Below are 18,197 nucleotides of genomic sequence, written 5' to 3'. Positions count from 1 at the left end.
GCAAAGCTTCAAATTGCTTGCAATTATTTCGTCGATTTCGCGATTAGAAACAGAGGCCATGGTTTTCCAAATGGCATGTTCTGCCGGCTCCGCCTATTTCGACCTTCAGAGTTTCACTAGCCAGGGAGCCATTGTGAACTTCTTTGTTTCTTTCACTCTTTATTTCGCTCGTTCTTTCATATCTTGGTTCGTCCGTTTCTTTATTTGTTCTTGCTTTCATACCTACTGTCTTTCTTTCACTCTATCCTACCTTCTTCCTTTCTCTTTCTTTCTTCCTTTACTTCTTTCGTCCTTTTTATTCCTTCTTTCTCCCGTTGCTTCCTTCATTCTTCCCTGCTTCCTTCTTTCTTTGTTCCTTTTTTGCCCATAAATTCCTTCTATGCGTCTTTTATTACTTCTTTCCTGAATTCTTTCATTCCTTCGTCCTTACTAGTTTGCCTGCTTTTGGTTTCTTATGTTCCTTCGTTCCTTTTTTTGCTTGCTTTTTTTCCTTTTCTCCTTCATTCGTTTAGTTGTTATTTATATTTTTCTATCATTCCGTGCTTTTCTTTTTTCTTTCATTCTTCTTTTGTTCTTTCGTTCGCTCCTTCCTTCCTCACTTTCTTCCTTCCTTCCTTTTTCTTTTCTGTCCTAAGCACCGGTTCCGTCATTTTACGACGCGCCGTAGTTTAAAAGGTTGCCACGCTCAGACACGCTCGTCTCCGGCACACACACGTAGATGGAGCAATCTTCGTTCATCTCGGTCTGCAGACTAGCCACGCCCGCCCCCCCAAAAAAATAGAAAAGGAAAGGAAACAATAGGTCGTACGCATTTGCGTCGGTACCGTTATCACGCGCAGGCTTTTTTAGAAGGGCGCGCGATGCCCTTAGATTGAATGTTCGTACGGGACGAATACGTTGAAAAGCACAAAACCGCGCGTAACAGTTATACACGGCAATAGAATGCCCAATTCCCGTGGGCCGATTTCAGCCTTTGCCATACGCTCTCCGTAGATGTCTCAGACGAAATGACAACCACCGGAACGACCTCGTAATAAAGCTCTGGGGCTGTTCCGATATTTAGAAGGGAGCCATCTCGCAGATATGGCGAGAGCCTGGCTGTCGGCACTAACCGCGCGTTTTTCCGTTTTTATAAGACCCGTAAGAGACGTGGAAGACATGCTCGCCAAGTGCTGTTTGCTCGGCAGGCCATCGCGGTTTTTATTGCCTCGTGAGCGCCATTCATATCAATTTGCCAGAGATGGCGTTTCATGGCGAAACGCTCTGAAAACAGTTTGATTGGGGCACATACATATCATCGACTAAGAATTATATAGCCTTAACTTTGCGCTCAGCACTAAGTGCAATTTGAATGCGTGTGGCTGCATTTTGCACGGCGGGGGCACGACGCCTTCGAGGACTGGCGTCAAGGTCGTGAACTCTAGTTTAACTAGCCGTTGCGGCGCCAATTACAATGTACCGAAGGTTGCCTATATATAGGCGATAAAAGTAGAGCCATTGCCTCTTTTGTTTCCCGCATTTGTCTGCATGAAATCGTCAGTGGGTCTGTGTTAATTAAATTTTCTAGACTCTTGGTGCGAATTTCGGAGCTTGTTTCTAGCGTGCCGTCTCTCCAAAGCCCCAACACGTACACTGGACAACCCGCAAGGCCGCTGTCATATGGCGCCGAGCGGTAACAAACTGTCTACCTGCCGGATCAACCTCCGCTACATTGCCAGAAAAGAGGGCTCCCCCAAAGGCGTACACTGCCGGGATGTCCCAATACGCACCACAAAATCCAGGATTGCCCAGGAAGTCTACACGCAGTTCAATCTTTCCTTAAGGCACCCAGAAGACCCCGCGCGATATCTCTTAGACGATGATCTCCTAGAGAAGGGTCTTGCCTTGCAAAGAATTTAATTAGGCTGAAGATGATGATGAACTCACAGACGAGGCGAGTGGGAAAGCGGCTTTTCAGAAGTTTCATTTTCATTCAAGATCTCTATCACGACTTCCGCTATTTGCACTGATCAATACACGAAGGACACCCACGCGAAGGAGCACTATATTCTTGGAAGTTGAGGAGTATTCGTTGTATGCTGCTGCGCCAGTGAACTAGGAAGCTGAAATCGACTGCAATGGTGCAATATCTCGAAAGAGTGGCCCTTTTCAGTGGGGACAAAGCCCGACCTTCGTATCTTTTTCGTCTCAATTTTTTTTTGTTTCCCATGAAATCTAAATCACGCTCTCTCTTCTGTCTGCTATCAAAATTAAGGTATCGTATTTTTGTAATAGAAAATTATGTTATATTTCAATTAACAATTGTGAGCACATTGCTGCCAGAGTTTAAACTTATCCCACAATTTCGGGTGGGGCACGCGATATTCGTCGTCATATTCTTGTCCGCGTTTTTATGCTTTAGCAAATACAAATCATATCAACTAACAAATTCCGTTGGCACCCTTGACATTAGCCCTGTGATTGCTTAGGAAACGAAATAATTTCAAACGGTCCCCTTTCACTTGTAGGTATTACAGTGAGACGGCTCGCCTCCAATGTTATTAATCACTTGGTGATATTCTATGATTTTAGCTAGTAGGCACTGTCAAACTTACACTAAAACCTTTTTTTCTTTTTGTCTAGCTGCTCGGTACTAAGGTGGATAGAAGCAAAGTAGGGAACGAAACTTCAACGACAAACAAGACATTCAATTGAAGTTCAATAGAATGTATCTCGGATGCAACAAGACGACCTATACGCAACGTAATTTTTGTGACGACTTTTGTAACGGGGTAAATTGTAGTACAGGAGGTTAAGAGGAATATAGTGATTTGGTCCGCTACCCTACGCCGAGAGAGGGGTAAGTAGAGAAAAGAAAGAGCGCTCCCTCTGGCGATGCTTTCACGGCGTAGTGGTTCAAGGCACGCTGAAATTTCTTTTGTCACTCTACACCCCAGCGCACGCGCGCCTCAGGAAAGTGAGATTTCCCTGCCGTCGTAAAAGTGCGTATAGCCCGGGGTGTAAAATGGTGCGCGCGTAATACCACTCCTTCGTTTTATCTCCTCTGTCCTGCATTCACATCTTTGCATTCGGAGGCTGGATTTGCCTTATCGAGTTTACGCCCCGGCAAATGTCGGATGCCACTCCCGCCGTCGTAAAATCCGTGCACAATTTGTCTCCTTCGCGTTCTTTCCTTGCAACCACCGTAGCCTTGCTCCGGGGTATATGCATGAAGAGAGGCTAATAAAAAAAAAACTTCAAGAAACGGAAAAGATTATACTACTCCCATTTAGCTTTTCTCATCTCCGGTGCTGTATTAACGCGCTTCCTTTTGTGTATATGGGAACCATTCTTTCAACCCCACCGCGAGCGGTTGACGGTGTTGTTAAGTTGATGAGTGAGATGTCCCTGTGACCCACCGCGTTAGCTTAGTAGCTTGGGTGTTCTTCTGCTCTGCACAAGTCAAGATATATATATATACACATAATTTTTCATTCAAGAAAGTGCAAATATGATGACTTGATCCAGCGCGCTCCAGCCTGCTACTGTTCACAGGGAAAAAAGAGAAAGTGGAAGAGGGAATGAGCTATAATGAGGAGAGATTAGAGGAACGCTTGATTCGCAGTCATGTAGTACTTCTAATGACACGGGCCAACTTCGATGTTATGGAAATGTTTAACAACATCTCGCTATGCAGGAGAAAACTGCAGGTGTTAAGCACAGCCGTGGCGGTTGTACGCTCATGGGAGTAGAACTTCAAACACATTGGTTACTGACCCTCAGGTGCTCATAACCTCTGACGTATGTATAAGCAACGACATGCACCACAGCACGCTGTTTGTTTATATTGTAGCTGCGTTCGCCTTCGAAACATGGTCGCTGAGAAACCTGATCTAACTTTCCTTAAGCTTAGAAACGCAGTAGAAATTCCGCAGAAGTTCACTGTTTACGCCGACCTTAATACAATGTATGATGAGTTCGGGTCATTTACACAATGCGTCTTTCGAAACAAGGCTTTCCCTAGGCGGGCTTGAACCCATGGCCTCGCGTTCAGCCGTGAAACACCTTATTCACTAAACTGCCGCTGCTATTTTATCTGTGGTTGAAGCGTATCCTCGACTTCGGCCGTAACGTGAAATCGATGGGCTGACGACCGGAGAGCGTACACACCCACTCGCTTATATTAGATGTCTTGAAGATCAGCTCCTGTAGATTTTACTGCGAAAGCAGCTGAACCATGTCCCCCGTTTCCTTTCGTCCGTTAAGCCGACGGTAGTCGTTGTCGTGTCGCTCATTATGCTCGAATTAGCCCTCGTCATATGACCACGAAAACGCAAAACATTCAGTACCATCCACCACTTGGATTAGAACTCGCGTTCCTGAGGCTCTTTCCAGCTGGGAGCTGAATGCGCTAACTGGGCTGTCGCTCGACTTAATCGCTCGGAAATTTGTGCGTATCTCTTAGTGCCGCAGAGACTCGGAGGCTTGTGACCAATGCCGAACGTACGAAGGCGACGTCGTGCGCATCGTAAAAAAAAAAAAAGAGTTGTTCGTGGGGATATGGCGCACCCCGCCATGACAGTCTGCCTGAGTCCCAGCGAATAAGTTCAGAGCTGGAGGAATCGCTGAAGTCTGTGGATTCGCTTTCTGTTTGTTCTTGCTTTCTTCTAAAGTCCCTCCGCCGCACTTGGGAAGGTATTTGCATACGTAGATGTTCGCGAGTCACAAGAATTTACTTCTGAAGGTCTTCCGACAGCAGCATGTACGAAGTGCTTGAACGCTGCGGAGTTCGTTTTCTTTTTTTTTTCCTTAGATTTCTGGTTTGTTCCTGCGCTCGTGGTACTACACCCGTGTATGTTGCGGCAAGACTCGGGGACTGCAACCCGGGCGAATGTTATCGCCGTCTCTGCTTGTGACACGCGGCCCGCATTGAAAAGAACGTCTTCGCCACCCGCTGACGTCAGCACGCCGGGCGGTCGATAGAGCGAACTTTCGCGCCACGAGACCCCCGCTTCGCCGGCCTCGAATGCGCAGCTCTTCGGGAATGCAATATTGTCGCGGGAACTTTCGGCAAGCTGATGGAAGAGTAAATCTCGCCAGTTTGGTTGGAGACCTGTCCCTTTCTTCCCCATTTTCGCGTTTTTCATTGTAATTATTAAACAAAGAGAGAAGAAAACAATAAAGGAATGGACTCAGTACGGAGTCCAAAATGGTGCCCGCGTTTTCATATCGAGCCCGATGTAATGGAAGATAGGCAAATATGCGCAAGGGCAGGTGCCAACGTCGAACCGGTGTTTTCGGTTATAAATGACCCAGCATTTTCCACGAATGCCTGTAGCGTATGTAGCAATCATGTTGGAACGAGGTAGAAAGAGTAGAACATTTTCTGTGGAAACTTGCGCAGTGCTAGTTTGCGTCAGCGAACAGCTCGTGTTCGGATTGTCATTTTCGTTTCATACTCGGCTTTTTTTTTGGCATTTTCGATAGTTCTTGTTTTTTTTTCTATTGTGTGCCTGCAGTACTCAATATTATGGAGATGGCGTTGGTGACGATTTGCATTCTCCCGTCTAAACCGTCATGACGATTTAATAACGCAAATGCATAAGCAGGTATCAGCAGGGCTTTGATATGAGTGCCTGGGAATTCGAATTCGCATACGTGCCTTTTTTCTTTTTTTGTGTGAACACGAGGCTGCTGCATAAAAGTACGAAGGCTCAAGTAATATTGCCTGTGCTGGGCGAAATTCGCTTTAGTAAAGCCTGGTTTTGCTTTGATCTCTCAGTACATTCACTACGGGTCTCGGTAGTTTGGGCTTATTGCAGGAGCCAGACATATAGTTACCCTGCCAAATAGGCAGAACAATATTGCAGAAGAACCTTATGAGAATGATTAGCTGATCTCTGTCGTAATTGGCATACTCCCAGATTTCATCATCGGAGAGGGGTTCTGACTGCAACTACATTTCGTTGATAAAAGAAAGGAGAGCACTGTTAGGCCTGATTGACCAGTTCAGAAAAAAAGATGCACAAGAACGGAGATATGTCTGATGTATTCCCATGATGATCTGCATGCTGTTAGATCTGCTTTCAATGTAACGGTGAAAATCTGATTCTGGCCAAATTGCATAAAGCATTTCGTCTTGTTTTGGCCTTACTCGAGTGAAATAACGTTGTTTTAAATGGTGTTTGACGTAGTACCTTTTCAAATTTTGTTCGGGTGATGACAAGGCTCTTCTAATTCAGAATTTCTTCTGATGATTGAAGAAATCGCAGCTACTTCTAATAATATTAGCTGAAAACTTCTGAAAAACTTTGAATAAGACGACCAATTGCTAAAGCTTGTTGCTGGTGGCTTTAAGGTCACTTATTTTATTAGGCACTACTACCACAGGAACTTTCATGGCAACGTCATTTTCTCGGTTGACTTGACTTGGCTACTAAATTTTTTTCCTTTGTTGTATAAACACCCTCCATGGCTACCATCAATAAACCTAGGATCTCGTCTTAAAACACGTACATTCGCTACATCCATTTTTATGCCGTAGCAGAGCATTCCTTTCTCGCATACCCTTGTTCTAAACTGACTTGTACAAAGGATCTAAATTCATTCGCGTAGTCTTGTTTCGATTGAAAGTGTCTTACCCCAGCAATAAATTACTGCACCGCAAATAGGGGTCCTGCAATATATATTTTTTGTGTTTAAGTGGCCAATAACATTGAATAACGTCAAGTTAATATGACGGTTACCGAGAGGGTCCAGTTATCCCCTTATACGAACTAGCTCAGACGACGTCAAAGCCATGTCGTTGTTTCCATTGGGCCATGTGGGGAGTATATATAGCGTAGATTTGTGAGTGTGATATTTGTCGCACAGGAAAATATGTTCTCTTGCAAAGTCCAAACTAGTCAGAAGCAAACGGACGCGTAGCATAAAAAGGTGCACGAGTCTAGTATATCCAGGACAGGCTCAGAGCGAGTGTTACACTGACAGGTCCAACTAGCGATGATGAAATTACCTTTAGCTATTGAGTTTGGGGAAAAAGCTTGCGAAACAAAATAGTTCCTGAACACCACGATCCGAAGCAGTTAGTTTTGTGTTTTATAATAGAACTCTTTGTGCCCCAGCATCAATGGTGTTTATGACTTAACCTATTACTAACAAAGACCTCTTGTTTACAAGGGCATTCAGATTAACGAAAGTTAAGTAAGACGACACTGCCATTATCATCCTTTACTTTTCTTGTTCTTTGTTTACCAGTTCTTGGGCGCCCGTATCTTAAGACAGTTACGATAGGACGTGGGCTTGCCAAGACGGGCAGATAATTCGGTGGTGTGCACGCCTTGTTACATAAACAAAGAAAACCTGCTTTCTTACACTCCTAAATACACTAAAAAAGAGCATTTGGTCGTTAATTCCTAAATTTCCCGCGCTCATTGTCTAATGAAATCTTTCCCTTCTACCGCGAGCATTTGAACTGCGATGGATCTCGTCAAAGATTTTTACGCATTGCATTTTAGATACCAACTAACAGTTCACGAGTGTCAACCTCTGATGTCTCCCATTGTTTCGAAGCTGCTTTCTCAGCTTGCCAAACTAGCGCCATGATTCACAGTAATGATAATGACATGACATAGCAGACAACACAGAAAAATGAATGACAGAACAAAAATTATTTCAGCTGTACTAGTAAGTTGCCAATTACACCTCCAGAATCATAATACCTATTAGAACACGAAAATAAAAAAAAGCTGGCTCTCCCGTAATCGAGAGTAGATGTAAGCATGAAATGACTACCATATGGCGTCTTTTGCTGCCTGTGGTATCGCCGCCTTCAAACGTTTTTCTGCTTTTAACATTGCAGTGCGCTGAGCGTCTGTCGCTACTTTTTCTTTTTGTCGCGGACCACTCACGACTCACGCACCGCTGGCGTCCAAAAGAGCACAGGCAACCTCTCTATCTGCCTTTTGAACGTCGCTATTGGAAATGAAAAATAAAACTTCACCGTTCTAGAAGTTACAGTGATATTGGGAACAAACATTACGAAGAAGTCGGAAGCAATATTTTTTTGCAACTTGTTTGGAAAGTAGTATGTTATGCGGTCCTGTACAGAGGGTTGGAGGCCAGAGCCCGCGTTTTCTGAACTTTTGACGGCTTGCCCGAGTGATGCCGTTTTGTTCTCGCAATGATGCGCGGATGTTGTCGTTAGAGTGGCCGGATAACGGCTTTGGCTTTTGGCTCAAGGTCACTTGAAGATCGCCGGCAACGGGAGTTAAAAGCATTTCATGCTTGAAAAAACGTCGTTTGAAGAGGATCGGTATGCTAGAAATGAAGTAAAAACGAAATAAATGCGCCATCTTCAAGTTACCGCTCCAGCTCGTTGTGACGTCATGGATTCTCACGGCATCTGCTAGCGCATATTCAAGTTCTCATCGTTAATACGAACTACGTGTATCTTAAAAGAGCGAAATTCTGAAATTTCCGTGTGTCAAAATTGTTTACTGAACCACCGCGGCCTAAAATGCGGACGACATTGGTGCATTGAAATCAACGATGTCAAGCTGACGTATCAACGTTGATATAATTTGGCGCGAGATCTAAAAATTTAGGTTTGACCTTTCGTTTCTTTAACAATATTCAGCCTATTACCACAAAATTTGCAAAGACGTAATTTTAAAAGAATATTTCGTCTGTTTAAACTAATCACGTGTTTCTTTCCTGTGCTTGTTTAAAAAAAAGTAGTGACACACTTGCTCATGGGAATTGTCCATGTATCGGGTGGCTTTCAGAAATGATTGACGTTCAAACCTTACTCTTGCTGACTGGTAAATACTTACTGATTTTATCGCAGCAAAGTGACACTAACTTCCGGCTTCCAAGGCTGTACCTCCAAGAAAATATTTTCAGACAAAGAAAAATGAACGACTAGACGACGCGAGCATGGAGTAACATTAGATAAATTACATTTCACGAGTGCACGCACAAGCGCATAATTTATAGCGTATGCTGACGTCAGTGTAAGGAAATACTCTAATCGAGTTATCGCAAGTTTAGCTAAAGCCATGAAGTCACATTATTTCCGTGTGTTTAGTATGTGCTTGTCATCACGTCACTGGTCCTCTCGGCGATCTTCGACGTACTGAATTAATAATTTAAGCTTCACATAGAGCAACATTATATGAGGCCCTGTTATATGAAACAGGAGAGAAATACGACAGTGAATGCCCGCACGGAAGCCGTGAAGAGGCGACGGTGCAAGCCTCATTCGAAGACCGCCATAAGTTTTAGGGTGAAGTTTATCTATGGAATATCCAGACTTACGATAAACATTGATTCCAAAGTCAACATTTGTCCTTGGCATTATGTAGCTTATAGTAGCTTAGAATGACGACAGCTCTTGCACTGCGCCGATGAGCAGTAACAGCTCTTGAAGTTTGCGCGCGGCGGTCCTATCAAATTAGCCATGCCATTCTACGCCTATTCAGTAGAGTGGGTGTAAGCTCCATGTTGTTATGGATAACAACAATGTCAAAAATTGGCTGTGGTTTAGCTGTGGTTTAACCTAGTCGAGTACCGAAAGCTACAGACCCCCGGCTGCGCTTAGGCTTCGCTTGTAGTTAGAGATGTTGTTATTAAACGTAGTGGTTTTCCACTAGACTAAGAGAGGAGAGACGTTGTGGTCAACGAACAGGTAAAGCGGGGAGAGCTGCAAGGCGGGCTGCAAGGCAGGCCGCCTTCAGAGACGCAGAAGTCGAGCCGCATTCATCATCAGAGGTCGGCGCAGTAGATTCATCGTTAGAGGCTAAGCGAGCCCGTCTAGCGACATCGCTCTCAGGGCGTTTGGCCAACCGTTCGGCACGCTCCTCTTGAGTCTCTTCAGCGCGCTTTCTTCTCTTCATTTCTACGGCGATTCCTGGCCTCCTTCAGGCTGGCTGACTTTTCAGCATCCGTACTGCGGCCTCAACTATGGCGACGCGAGCTCTCCCCTTCTATACTCCCGGTTAACACAGTTGCGGAGCGCGAGGTATCACGTCATACAGAGGGCGCAGCGAGCGCCCAATGGCAGGAGCGGTGGCCGCGCGGTGACCGCGACGAGCCGAGTGGCTGGAGAATCGAGGGCCGTGGTGTGACGTCACAGTGCGGCCACGGCTCAAAGTGCGGCGACGGCGAAGAGGCGAAAATCTGGCGTAATGTAGTTATCGCTACAAAAAAAAGAACTGACTGAACGATGCGATACTCACGGTGAGGTCCTTTCGACAACGGAGAGTATGCCATATAGCCTTTCGCGCTGCGAAGCAACACAGTTTTACCGCATATGGATGGGAGTGGCGCTTACTAATGGTTACTCCTACCGCATTTGAATGGCCGATAGCCCGACATTCGACTCCTCTGGATGCGAGGAAACCAATTGAAGACCCGTTGTGTATCTGTCCTCGCTATGACGTCCAACGCCTCTTTCTCCAGACAACTGCAAACCCGAAGGACAAGGGACCATATTCCTAGTTAAAGATACTCGGACCTGTCTACATTCATTGTTGGCGCAAAAGGCTACCTCTGCAATGCTGCAATTTTTTTTCAAGCGCATGGTTTGAAGTGACCGTTTATAGTAGTGTGCATCCTCCCGCGTGCCTGCAGTCCTCTTCCTCTTTCAATGTCCCCTTTCCCTTACTCCGGGTGTAGGGTAGCAAACCGGATGCTTGTCCAGCTGACCTTCTGGCCTTTCATCTCCTTGCTTTCTCTCTCTCTCTTTTAGCTAGTCCGTAAACTTGATACCCTTTCTCGAGAGGGAAACAGCGCAAAAAAACACGACAAGAAGACAAGAAGGGAGACACACACCAGCGCTGTTTTGCGCTGTTTCCCTTTCGAGTATGTACCTACTAGCCCAAGCTTCTACGGTCTTGTTACCCTTTACGCGGTGTCGTGTTACTGAAGCCGTGGACGGCAGCCGCAAAGGTGTTAAAGGCACCTTCTGACGCGATTTTTGGCTATAATGTGCTTGAAACATTTTTTCTGTCATGCGAGTGTCGCGCGATCAAGAGAAATCAAGAAATAACTATGTTAACGATTATGTCGCTACCGATGCCTCACACCAGCAGTTAAGTAGAATATTGTACGTCACTGCAGTACTAGCGTTCTGTGATTTCTTGTGCAACTGTGTGTCGCAATATGTCGCTACCAGTGTTGTTGCTGCAGCTGCTCACCTCTCCGATAACGTGGTATACCGCAAACGATAGCTTGGCGACGACTCTGAAACATGTTCCTCTGGCAATATACTGTGGCGTCTCAAGAATACGGTGCAAATCTATATGGTACCATAAAACAAGGCAAAAATAGCGAACACAAAAAAACATGTGAAATGTCAAGGTTACTACGAAAGACGACAGGGTCATATTGTACGAGATAATGTCGTTGCGAGTTTAGTTATAATATCACAACTAAAATGTCGTCCATCAGTGCGAATAGGGTGAAATATGGAATTATTTGTTTTGATGCGCGGGAATAACTGAGAGCTTCCCTAAGATGGATTTGTGAGCAAAGCGAGGAAGGTACGACAGGGCTTTTGTCGAATGAGACCCCGTCATGTATCTACATATAAATTAGCAGCCACACTGCCTTTTCCACGAGAAAAAATATCTCTGAGAGCAAAGTGACGTCCCCTACGTGCATTGTCGATCTGCATATCAGCAAGAGTAAAAATTCTATGTTGGAGTAACCCATGAGAGCGACTTTAGTACTCCCGGCCAGTTGCACTTCGTCTCCTTTGTTCGTTTTGTTTTGTTTTGGCGCATCTTTCTTTTTTCTCCGCAAATTCTTTCGGGTTACTTTATCCCTTACTCCTCCCTCAGTGTAGTATAGCAAAGCAGAAGCCGCTCTTCCAGTTAATATTCCGGCTTTTCCCGTGTTATTTCTCTTTGTCGACATCTCGCCCTTTTTAAGATTGAATAACATTCCGAACGATGATTCTGAACTAACTCTACTCTGAGTGATTCTAAGAAGCTTGCTCTCACGGCTAAGTGCAGCGCACGCCAGTCAAAGGTGAGCAAGCGTGTTGCAACGGGAACCTGAGCAAAAGGAGCGAGAAGAGTCAGAGAAAGTAGGCGCAGAAAGAGAAGTGTGGTGCAGCCACACGAAAGCGTAGGGTTGTAGCTCCAGCCTGTGCCCCGCCGTGCAGAAACCCATGGTCCGCGGGGCTCGTGGAAGGGCAGACAAGAACACTGGGACGCGAACCATGTTATGCGTAAGCTTTACGCTCCAACGCAGGAAACACGGGGAGAACAAACAATATAGGCATATGTAGTTGCGCCGAAGTTGTAGGCCTAGCGAAGCGTAAGGCACGCCGGCGCCCTCGCGTCATGAGAATTTCGGGTCTACTTCCGACTATTGAAGGCTAGAGAGCGCTGCCTACGAAGCATATGCAGGGATTCGCAGGTCGCGTTACGTTCGTGTGACTGACGACGGCAGGCGAAAGTTACTGTGCTGTTTATGTCCTACAAAGCAGCTTCTGCTCCGCTTATGTGATGTTTCACAGAGCAAAAATAAAGAAAAAAGATTGGTCGGTCCTTCCACTCCGCGAAGGTTTGATAATAAACGAAACTTGCCCCTTTTTATACCTAACCGCCCCCTTTGCCATCAACTTTATGTTTACTGGAATGTGTCCTTGTTCTGCATCCTGCCTTAGCATCTCTTCATTCATTTATACTTGTGTCGCTGTTTGTCGGAGCGGATGACACTGATGAGGTACAAGTTGTTGTCGACCCACAAACGCTTGCGTTCGATGTCTCGAGTTCGCTCGGCGGTGTACTAGCAGCATTCGCCCGTCACTGCCGCTTGTTATTCTTCAAAATTAAATTGCTTCAAAATTAAACATATCCGTCACGTAAGACAATGAATGGTTCATACCCCCTTAAGCAATGGCTCATACACCGGTAAACACGGCCTCCCCATTACGACGACAGAAGAGAAGTTAACTTCTACGCGGGAATGGTGAGTGGCAACGGAGCCAGCAGTGGAAGACGACGACGACGAACGCGGGAGCAATGGTACAAGCGCGTTCGCGCGGTTGCGCCGCGGGAGCGCCAACGTGCGAGCTGTGGAAGAGGGCGATGAGGCTCGAGCCATTGCTGATGATGATAGTTTTCTGCGTACATCGACGCCACCGAAATCTGTGCCTTATAACAATCATCGCTTGGAAATGACACAAGATGAAATAAGGCACGAAGGTCGCCTAAATTGTACACCGTTGTGCCTTGACCAGCTGCTTTGTCTTATTGTCCCAGGACGATGTTGCTGTGTTGTAGATGTCATGTAAACAAACTTCTTACAAATTCTCGAAAGAACCTTGCTCTTATATAACGTGTGCGTAAAGTTGGTGCTCGTATGGTGTTGGTCGTACACGACGAACGCTGCACTGTAGCATACGTGGCCATGACTGTTGCATAGACGTTCTTGTATATTGAAAAGGCTGTGCATTATGACCGCAGAAATCACGTGTGCCTTAAAATCACAGTGTATAGTAAGTATATCGTGCAGCTTTTTGTGTGTGTGCACATCGCAGAGAGGTAAGCTGCAGCCGGACGCATTTAATGATAGACCTCCGTCGATGAAAAGTGCCAGACATACAGTAGTGCATGTGTTATCACTGTGCTGACGGAATTATGAATTAGCCATACTGCACTTAACAAGCGCGTGTCATGAGTTCGTAATTCTCCATCTAACAAAACATTTGTTTACATGCAGCTCACGACTCACAGCCTATACAGTCACCCTTCCATCACCCCTAGGACAAACGTAAGTGTGCTATTTATTCTTTCACCATTCGTCTAAGTTGTACGATCAATTTGGGGTGTTTTAAGTGTGTTACCAAACGCAAAAAAATTGAAAAAACTCTGTGTACACCTTTAATGTGCCCAAAAGTCTCATGTGTACGGTGGTGAAAGCGCATTGAATAATTTAATGCCCCCCCCCCCCCCCCTTTTAATAAAACAAGAAAAGAATGTTTTGAAATCTCACAATTGCTTTGCCTTCCGGACATGCAGAAGATCCCATGGTCACCTATGGGTTATAGGTACAGTAAAGTTAGTGTGATTGTAGGTTACACGCGAGTCATGTTACAGTCGCCTGTAGTCACGTACACCGCTCGTGTTTGTCTATCGCCGTCCTGTACCCTCATTTTGTGCTGAACAACTCCGCAACAATGCAATTACCAATAAGGTGCATCTTTCATAATTTCCTTCAAATTTCAACAGAAGGAACTATACTGCTTGGATAATTCCGATACCATGAGATTAATTGGTACCGCAAAGGCTTCTCTTCGTATTCGTGGCTTCAGATGCTCTTGTGGCGTTATTTTTTGTGCTCTATCTTTCTACGTTTCCGAGAACTAGTAGCTTCATAAATACGCCAAAGCGAGAAGTCTCCGTGCGTATGTATAATCATTGCGAAACGTCGCGTATGCCTGCAATGCCCAGCGTAAATATATGCTGCGCTGAGTTTGATACCTCAAAATGCTGATTTACGCTCGCGAAATTTCATGCAAGGCGAATTGTTGCATGGTTGCGTTGTGGACACACCAGAGTGAAGTTCTAGCCGCAGATAGTTCAACAAACTAATTGGTAATATTTATTTCTCCACTAATAAACTTTCACTTGAAATACCATTTCAATGTTGTTTTTTGTACAAGTGGGCTCACCGTGATCAGTAATGAATGTGAACAAGCGTTTCCAGTTCTTGTTGATGAGGAACAGTTTTTAAGACCTTACAGAGATATTATGACGCCGTTATTTGTTGAAAATTATCAGGTTGGACGAGTCACACAAAATCCGTTTGAAGCCAAGAGGACGGAGCCGTAGTGGAATGCGCGTATAATACCCAGCATTTCTATGCTGACTTCAGTGCCATACTTGCCACTGCCGTAGACAACTAGGTTCAGAGTTCCCTCTAGTACCCGCCGTGGTTGCTCAGTTGCTATGGTGTTGGGCTGCTGAGCACGAGGTCGCGGGATCGAATCCCGGCCACGGCGGCCGCATTTCTATGAGGGCGAAATGCGAAAACACCCGTGTACTTAGATTTAGGTGCACGTTAAGAAACCCCAGGTGGTCCAAATTTCCGGAGTCCCCCACTACGGCGTGCTTCATATTCAGCACTGGTTTTGGCACGTAAAACCCCATAATTTAATTTTAGTTCCCTCTAGTAATTTTTGTAGGAAACTCTGCGCAATATGCCACGCTTCCAACTAGCATACAACGCCATGCAGAGGCGTGACCACCAGCGTCATTACGCAAGTAATTTTCCTCCAGCGAGGCCGTCCCATAACTTCGCAGGCCGCAATGCAGATTCAAACTGCGCAGCACCACCATCCTGCTGGAGGGTGGCTTCCGCCGTGTAACGCGCAACACGCGCATTTCAACAGAAATCTAGTAGATGCCGCAGGCCTCGGTGCGCGCCCGTGATTACGATCGTTATTCGTCTTCCCGGCCGTCCTTCGTCGCAGCATGCCTGCTTACGCAGAAAGGCGAGCTCGCTTGCGGGAACAGAAATGGAGAGAGAGAGAGAAGAAAGAAGGGGGAGGAAAGGCGTGACAGAGTGACGCGCGTGGCCCGTATACGTAAACACTCGGCCGCGCAGAGGAGAGATGAGAAAGCGAGACGTGTTTTCTGATATGCGACGACGACGCCTACCCCTTGCGTAGCTGCTCGGAAACGTTATAGCGCGCATGGTCCCCGGCCGCGAGCCGTCGACTTGCATTAGGAGTTACGGGCGAGGCTTAGCGACGGCGCGCGGCCGTTAAACCCGACGCCAGTCTGGAATTAGAGAGAGCGATAGAGAGAAAGCGTGAGAGAGAGTGTGTATGAGAGAGAGAGAGTGACAGTAAGAATGGGAAGGACCTACAGCGGATGTATCGGGGAAGGGAAGCGGGAACGGGAGGAAGGATGCAGAGAAAGTCGGAGAGAGTGAGCGATAGTGAGAGAGACCTAGAGAGATTGAGCATGTTAGTATGAGGGGAAGTGAGACTGAAAGTGAGAGCGCGAGAGATGCGACTGAGGGATCGGGAAAGGGAAGAGGGGAATTGGGAAAGCACGCGAAAACTGTAGCACCGGGAAAGAACGGGCATATCTCGCGACGCCGCGTATACGCCGTTATTGCGTCCGTGGGTTTTCGGGAGAGCGGCTTTGAGGATGTGCAGGATATGGGGCTGCGCAGTGTTCGCTAGCCTCGCGGTGAAGCCACAGGATGAGACACAGGGCATGACCGGAAGAACCCGACTCGCGTCGGCGGCTGGATTGGACCCCGTGCCGGAGATGACAAAGAGTCGTGTGCGGACACAGCCTTGCTGGGGACGTTATATACGCATTTACTTGGCATGCGTGGCTAGTCACGGCTACGTTGAGGTCACAAAGCGCCCGTACAAGAAATAATTTAGGCGTAGTGCTTATTACTTGCAGGGCTATTGAGAGGCGCTCAGAGCTTGCTGGTCCGTGACCCCAGCGAGTTTGTTAGTATCGCCTGCTGAACCTAGTGGCGATTGTCTCTCCGCGCGCGCTTTGATGATGCTGTGAGCTCGACGTGTTGCTTAAGTCGTCCTTTATGAGTTTCAAGCAGTGCAAGGCGCCCCTCGCGAGTTTGAATGTGACACTAACGCACACTTGCTCTATTGCTGCAAAACGATATCGCTACGTGAGGCGCCTTGTAACCACAGGGGGTGGGGCGTTATTATTTCGCATTATTTGATGTACGTTAATGAAGTATAGACATAAAATTGAAGAAGAACGCTATAGTTGCCTTGATTGTAAGATATGGCGTGTCTTGTACAGGGCTATGACGTTTAATGCGTACCTTCTGTGCATAACTTTAGGCTTCTTGAAAACTTAAGCTTGCGGTAATAAGTCACACCTTGCACATTATATGGCAACATTCAGAAGGACAATGTAAGCTTGGTGAAAAAGCCAACAATCACATTTTTTTCGGTGAGCACCACGCGCCCTTTCAAATCATCATCAGCAGCAACTGCAGATACCTAGCATACGTAGATGTTAATTGTATATATAACAAGTAAAAGGGTGTATATAAAAACAAGCCAATCAAGTGCAGATGTTACTTTGCAAATATATCTATACGTTACGTGAATCCCGTGAAATGATGAAAAATACGCTGTCATATAATGAAGGCGAACGACAAGATAAACATACAAGCACCAATACCATCTATACGCATATACCAAACACAAGAAAAATAAAATAAAAAGGAAGCAATATACAATACAGTGAAGTCGTGGGTCTGACGAAATCTCGTCTGGTGGGAAAGAATCATGGCGAAAACAGGAAACAGCACCGAGCAAGGTGAAAATATTTCTTGTTCTTCAGGGACGTTTTCAGTATCTGGTGCCTGTTTTCGGCATACTGTAGCATGCAGACTGGTTGGTTCTTGATTAGGATGCAAAATTGTTATGCATTGCTGTCACAGGACAAAGGCGAACTAAATGCAATTGCGCCCATATGAGGATACTAAAACTTGCAAACGTATTTTTCACATTCTTTTGGGATATATATATATATATATATATATATATATATATATATATATATATATATACCGTGTCTTTTCAGCATGAACAAATGAGCTGTCTGTGCCTTATCTTGTGTGATCGACCTTTCTTTTCTTCATGCGTTGGTTGTCAGAGCTGAGCAGCGACATTTCTCACAAATGGGCAATTATAGCTTGAGATGAGCATTTCTCAATAAAAGCGCGCAAGCATTTCTTTATCGAGCGACGAAGACGCAATGGGCAAAGCAAATGCATGTGAATCTAGGCCGCAATGAGAAGTTGCGCCATGGCGAATCCAACATGTAAAGATGAAGAGATTTTCTTGATGAACCTAATCACTGCAGTGCTATTGATTTTGGTCAGGATGTGCCATGAAAATAGCAGCACTCCTAAGGGCCAGGCAGTACTGGAAAGTGTGGAAGCCCCTTCCACCCCGACGCTACCACATTATTTTGGGTCAAGTAATCAGCACCTTAGCTCATTCACACGATAGAATTCTAAGTCCCAAAGGGGACACCGTGGTAAGGTGTCGCCTTTGCTGGAAAAAACGGAAATACATATATTTTGCCTTGAATAAAGTTTGCCACTAAAGAGCGTTCATTTACTAAGCATCCGCAAATTGCCTCGTCCTCATTAAACAACGGTCTCATTGATGTTTTTATGCTGCCGTTTTTCCTTTT

General features: G+C 45.7%; 1 protein-coding gene across 2 annotated transcripts in view; it reads left to right on the top strand.

Annotated features, from left to right (window-relative positions):
- The window catches only part of LOC119464247 (U8-agatoxin-Ao1a), a 111,899-nt gene that overhangs the window by 43,817 nt on the left and 49,885 nt on the right, over positions 1 to 18,197 (top strand). The window contains exon 2 of one of the 2 annotated variants that reach the window (XM_037725154.2): positions 13,714 to 13,764. The exons of the other annotated variant lie outside the window; for it this stretch is intronic. The gene's annotated coding sequence lies outside the window, so the exon portion shown is untranslated. The remainder of the gene's footprint in view (positions 1 to 13,713; positions 13,765 to 18,197) is intronic. 2 annotated transcript variants of the gene reach the window in all.

The sequence above is a fragment of the Dermacentor silvarum genome, chromosome 9 (genome assembly GCF_013339745.2).
Source record: "Dermacentor silvarum isolate Dsil-2018 chromosome 9, BIME_Dsil_1.4, whole genome shotgun sequence".
NCBI lineage: Eukaryota > Metazoa > Arthropoda > Arachnida > Ixodida > Ixodidae > Dermacentor > Dermacentor silvarum.
The sequence above is the reverse complement of the archived record's forward strand: the minus strand, read 5'-3'. Positions and strand labels throughout refer to the sequence as shown.